At 61.9% G+C, this 6,000-nt stretch overlaps 1 protein-coding gene across 1 annotated transcript in view; it reads left to right on the top strand.

The window, feature by feature from the left end:
• Positions 1-2,060: 2,060 nt before the first annotated feature.
• Positions 2,061-6,000, top strand: part of Crispld2 (cysteine rich secretory protein LCCL domain containing 2) — a 36,412-nt gene continuing 32,472 nt past the window's right edge. Inside the window, exon 1 of the mRNA XM_042671479.1 lies at positions 2,061-2,131. The gene's annotated coding sequence lies outside the window, so the exon portion shown is untranslated. The remainder of the gene's footprint in view (positions 2,132-6,000) is intronic.

Raw genomic sequence — 6,000 nt, 5'->3', positions numbered from 1 at the left:
CACTACCATGCGTGTGGGGTCTGGAAGCATCACCTTATCTCCTTGGCTACCCCAAGGGTGGACATCTCATGGCCAGTAGGTCCTCTCTAGGAGCAGAGCTGGAGGTGTGAACACAGCCAGAGTGGTTCCTGGGACCACAGCCTGGCTGCTTACGACAGGACCCTTACAGAGAGATGAAGGACCCTGGAAGGATCCTGTACCTACCTGCCCAGGGATATCAGATCCTTCCAGAGTGTGGCTGCCTCAGTTCCCCATGAGTGGCATAATATAACAAGCTGATTACTTATTACTTCAGGACCTTGTCCCAGACCTGCCCACCTGCATGGCCGCCCTGCCGCCAGGGACGTGGTGCCTGTAGGCAGGCCTCTCCAGGCGAACAGCCCGCCCGGAGAACCACACGACCGCCACCTGTTGGCGCAGTGGACTCCCACAGTTGACTCCTGTCCTGGCTGGTCCCCTCAAGCCACGCCCATTACCAGATGGCACCCCTGTGTGTCTTTGGCTCATCGGTCTTTGGTGCTGATGGAGGCCTGGTGACATCCTGCGGTGGCTGGGTGGGTGTGGCTGGGACACACAAGGAACTGGAACTCCCTGGCCGTGGCTCTCCTGTCCAGTTCAAGAGCCTCCAATAAAAACATCTGTGGAATAAGAACTTGTGTGGGAAATGGCCTGGAGATCAGAAGGAAGGGCCTTGGCTTTCCCTGTCATGTCTGCTGCTGCCCTCCCCTCCCCCCACTGCCAGACCGACAGACAATGTGGTTCTCCATCAGCCATCTGGGTCTCTAGGAGGAGTGGGTCCAGGAAGTCCTCCGGGGCCTGCGCGTTCCTCCTCCAGACTGGGCTCATCACCATTTGAAGGATTTTCCCCTCAGTCTCAGTCTCTCCATAACCCAACTCGGTGCCTGGGTCGCAGATGGGCCTTTCGCTGGGAATCGCCGGGATAGCCGGGGCCAGTCCTGTCCCAGGGGACACTTGGTTGCAGCTTGACTCCTTCTTGCTGGGGACTTCCCAGACTCTACCCATGACATACCAACTTATTCAAGCTGATTTTTTTTTTTTTGAGATTGCATTCTGAGATTACAAAATGATGGAAAAGTTGATCTGATCAGAACTAACCTCCTTGGAGGTAAATTAACTAACACTGGTCATTCCCTGGTTAACCATTTAGTGCTTTCAGGGGAGGTAGGAGGGGGGAGGCCATTGTTTTTGAGGTCGACAGTTTGAAGCTGGTGCTGCTGGGATCTAACTGAACCTGACCGGCTCCCGACAGTGGCATTGCAGGCCGCTAAGGGCTTCCCATTGCCTCTGGTGTGATCCGGGGTGACCAATCGTACATAGTTCAGAGAGGTTAGGTGACCTGAGCAGAGACACCCAGCTGTGGGGGAGTCAGGATTGAAGCTCAGGCCTGTGTAGCTGCAAAGAGAGCTCTCGGGTCCCTTGGCATCAGAGGGTGGCCGGGCTGGGGTGGCCGTGGGATGGTGTTCGGGGCTGGGCACCATGGGGTGGTGTTGGCACCGGCCTCTTCCCGCCTTGGATTGGGCTGTGTGGAGCCAGGGTCACCCATGTCACTCCTGCCGGGCAGCGTCAGGAGCTTCGCAAGCACTGGATGGGTGAGCCTGGCACCCGGTGCCCTGCCTGACCCGAGATGACCCAGGGTTGAACGAGCAGGGATGGAGAGGGGGCACCATGCGCGGGGTCCCTCAGGATGCGCGGACAGCCTGGCCAGTCTCGGGCTTGAGTCCCTGTGGCTGTCCCCGGCCTCCGGGATTTCAGGTCCTGGGCCGGGGCTGCTCCCGAGAGCCGGTGCGCGCGGTTGGCCAACAATGCCCGTCACGAAGCGCGCAGGGAAGACGACTTTTACGGTCACCGGGAGGAGACCATGCGTCCCCCCCTCCCCCGCCCCCGCCCCGAGCCCCGCCCCGCGGGCGTGGCCGGGGCGGGGTCAGGGCCGCGCCGTCCAATCAGCGCCGCGGGCTGCCCGGGGGCGTGGTTTCAGGGCGGCGAGCGGCCTACAAGAGACGGCGCGCCCGGCCCGGGGACGCTCGCCGCTCCCGGTGTTCGCAGGGTCCCGAGCTCGGCCGCGTCCTCCCCGAGCCCACGCCGGTGCCCGACGGCCGCGGAGCCCGCGGAGGTAAGCCGTCCGCAGCGCCTGAAGCCAGCCGGGGCAGGGGGTCCCGGGACGCCGGGGCGGGCTGGGCGCGGGGCGGGGCGCGCCGGGCTCCCGCGGGGCCGGGCCGGGGTGTCCTCGGGACGACCCGTGTGGGGGAGCCGGTCCCCAGCACAGCGCCCGCCCCAGGCCCCCGGGAGGGAGAGCCGGACCCAGGCCCGCCCTGGGGCAGACCCCGCGCCCCCTGCCGCCGGGCCCGCTCCACCCCGGCGTCCCAAGCCGCCAGGTGAGGCCCGGCCGGCCGCAAGAGCGCAGCTGCCGGTGCCCGGCTCCCCGCCGCCGGCGCGGGCGCGTTTCCACCCCCGGCCTTGGGAATCCTGGCCCTGGTTGAGTTGGGTGAGCCTGCGTCCCCCTTCTAGGGTCTGGGTCCTGCAGAAGCTGGCAGGGACAGGGCATGCTCCCCACCCCGGACGGACCCGGAGGATGGTGCCAGGGAGACAGGGCATGCTCCCCACCCCGGGCAGACCCGGAGGATGGTGCCAGGGAGACAGGGCATGCTCCCCACCCCGGACGGACCCGGAGGATGGTGCCAGGGAGACAGGGCATGCTCCCCACCCCGGACAGACCCCAAGGGTCCTGCCAGGGAGACAGGGCATGCTCCCCACCCCGGACAGACCCAGAGGGTCCTGCCAGGGAGACAGGGCATGCTCACCCACCCCGGGCAGACCCAGAGGATGGTGCCAGGGAGACAGGGCATGCTCCCCACCCCGGGCAGACCCAGAGGGTCCTGCCAGGAAGACAGGGCATGCTCCCCACCCCGGACGGACCCAGAGGGTCCTGCCAGGAAGACAGGGCATGCTCCCCACCCCGGACGGACCCAGAGGGTCCTGCCAGGGAGACAGGGCATGCTCCCCACCCCGGGCAGACCCGGAGGATGGTGCCAGGGAGACAGGGCATGCTCCCCACCCCGGACAGACCCCAAGGGTCCTGCCAGGGAGACAGGGCATGCTCCCCACCCCGGACAGACCCCAAGGGTCCTGCCAGGGAGACAGGGCATGCTCCCCACCCCGGACAGACCCGGAGGATGGTGCCAGGGAGACAGGGCATGCTCCCCACCCCGGACGGACCCGGAGGATGGTGCCAGGGAGACAGGGCATGCTCCCCACCCCGGACGGACCCGGAGGATGGTGCCAGGGAGACAGGGCATGCTCCCCACCCCGGACGGACCCAGAGGATCCTGCCAGGGACAGTACATGCTCACCCATCCCGAACAGACTGGAGGATGGTGCCAGGGAGACAGGGCATGCTCACCCACCCCGGATGGACCCGGAGGATGGTGCCAGGGACAGGACATGCTCACCCACCTGGACAGACCTGGAGGGTCCTGCCAGGGACAGGGCATGCTCACCCATCCCGAACAGACCCGGAGGATGGTGCCAGGTAGACAGGGCATACTCACCCACCCCGGACAGACCCAGAGGATGGTGCCAGGAACAGGACATGCTCACCCACCCTGGACAGACCCGGGGGATGGTGCCAGGGCTCTCCGAGCTGTGTGCGCTGGTCTCCGGCTTCTGCCCAGAGCTGGCTGCTTTGCCACCCAGGGAGACACCGCAGGTGTGTGTCTGAAGCGGGAGGCGGGGTCCAGGCAGCTCTCCTGTTCTCCCATCCCTTCCACACCCGGTGGCGGGCCTGGTGCTGACCCTCCTTTCCAGGCTGGGGTCCAGTGGAGCCTGTCTAGGGCTCCTCTGCTGGTGAGTGACTGTCGTCAGTGACAGTTCGCTGGGGTCCAGACCCTGAGCTCTGACTCTCTAGCTCCTGCCTCTTTTTTTTTTTTTTTTCCAGTCCTGGGGTTTGAACTCAGGACCTGGGCGCTATCCCTGAGCTTCTTTTGCACTCTACCGCTTGAGCCACAGCACCACTTCCAGCCTTTTCTGTGTATGTGGTACTGAGGAATCGAACCCAGGGCTTCATGCATGCTAGACGAGCAGTCTGTCACTAAGCCACATTCCCAGTCCTGGTCCTGCCTCTTTTAAGACTTGACCTGCACAAGTCAGGGTTCCAGGGAAAGCAGCTGGATTCTGGCCCCAGGCAAGGGAAATGGAAAGGGAGGTTTAAATGTGTAGAGGCTTCTAAGACCTGGTTATGATACCAGACACCAGGTATTTCCCATGGGCCAGGCAGACATGCCCAGGTTTTCATGAGCAGCCTCGCTGCTCTGTGTGGTGGGTGCACATTAAGGTTCAAAGTGCTTTGGGTGTGTGTCTGACTTGACCACCAGGGCTGGCGGGAGCTGCCAGCCTGGTTGGAACCTGCCACAGGTTGGGAGGAAAGCATGCATTCAGCGACCAGCCGTGCGACCATCAGAGAGAGTGGCATGGCTTCTCGCGCTGCTGGGGGCACCCTGAGTCCCTGAGTCCCAGATGGGACAGGGGCAGGAAGGGGGTGGGTGGACACAGGGCTTGGGCTCAGGTAGCAGTTCTGTGCACTCGAGAGCTGTGTCTGGGGACTCACGTCAGTGCTGGCCCCTGTAGTCCTGTTAGTCCTGTGTCCAGGCTTGCCTGGGGAGGACGGGGCCGGTGAAGAGCAGGCGGAGGCACCTCAAAGCCCCCAGGCTGGGCATCTGGTCCTTTGTAGCTTGCATTTGATATATTTTAGAGTCGGGACCCTCGACGCTGACCCCCGGCCGGCAGGAGTTGGAACATGCTCTGAGCTGTCACCAGCGTAATTTGCTGTGTCTAGGAGGTGCCTCCGTGTCTACTGCTCTTTTTTCTTTTCTTTCTTTTCTTTTTTTTTTTGCAAACCCACTGGTTTTCGATCAGTCTCAGATGTGTAAAGCCAGCGTCACTCAAAGGGGCTGACAGCTGTCAAGCCGGGAAAGCCAGAGCCAGCAAAATTTATGTCACTTCATCTCCAGTGACAGATGATCAGCATGGCCTGGGCTGGGGGCCTGGGTGCTTGGTGAAGCCCCAATCAGAGCACACGTCACCACAGAGCTGGCACACGTGCGTGTGTGCACGGGCACACACACAACACACACACACACACACACACACACACACGTGCATGCGTGTGCACGTGCACTCCTGGGCTGGGGGCAGGGCATTCCCAGGACCTGCCAGGCTCTTTCTTTTCTTCTTTCCTAGAAACAATGTATTGTGGTAAAATACACACAAATACCCAATTTGCCACTTTAGCGCTTAACTGTGCTCCAATCCCTGGGACAGTACACTGGCAGCCTGGCAAGACTGCGGTCGCTGCCCAGTTCCTGGGCATTGTCATCCCCTCAGGAGACACCGCCCCTGCGCCCCCACTCCTCCCCCGCCCCCCCCCCCCCCCCGCAGCCTCGTCTCTTTCTGTCTGTGGAGTTGCTTATTCTGGACATTGTGCTCGATGGAACCCCACAGTGTGTGGTCTTGAGTCTGGATGTCTTAAAGTTTCACCCATTCAGTCGTCTAACAGAATTTCATTCCGCTTTCTTTTTAAGGGGGCAGTACTGGCATTTGAACTCAGCACCTCAGACTAACTAGGCAGGCACTCTACACCTGAGCCACTCTGCCAGCCCTTTTTGCCCTGGTTATTTTTGTGGTAGGGTCTCACTTTATGCACAGAGCAGCCTAAGTTACGTGTGGTTGGGATGACAGGCATGTACCACCGTACCCAGCCATTGGCTGAGATGGAGTCTTGACATTTGCCTGAACTGGCCTCCAAGGGTGATCCCCCAAGCCTTAAACCTCAAAGTAGCTAGGATTACAGGAGGGAGCTACCGTGCCTGACTATTTTGTTTTTCTGAGATGAGGTCTCACTATGTAGCCAAGGCCAGCCTCCAATTTAAGCACCCACCCCCTACTTCTGCCTCCCTGCTGCAGTGGAATCCAGGGGGGAACTACCAT

This window comes from Dipodomys spectabilis, unplaced genomic scaffold (genome assembly GCF_019054845.1).
Source record: "Dipodomys spectabilis isolate Male_0828 unplaced genomic scaffold, ASM1905484v1 ptg000628l, whole genome shotgun sequence".
In the NCBI taxonomy this organism is placed as follows: domain Eukaryota; kingdom Metazoa; phylum Chordata; class Mammalia; order Rodentia; family Heteromyidae; genus Dipodomys; species Dipodomys spectabilis.
This window is presented reverse-complemented; position numbering and strand designations above follow the sequence as displayed.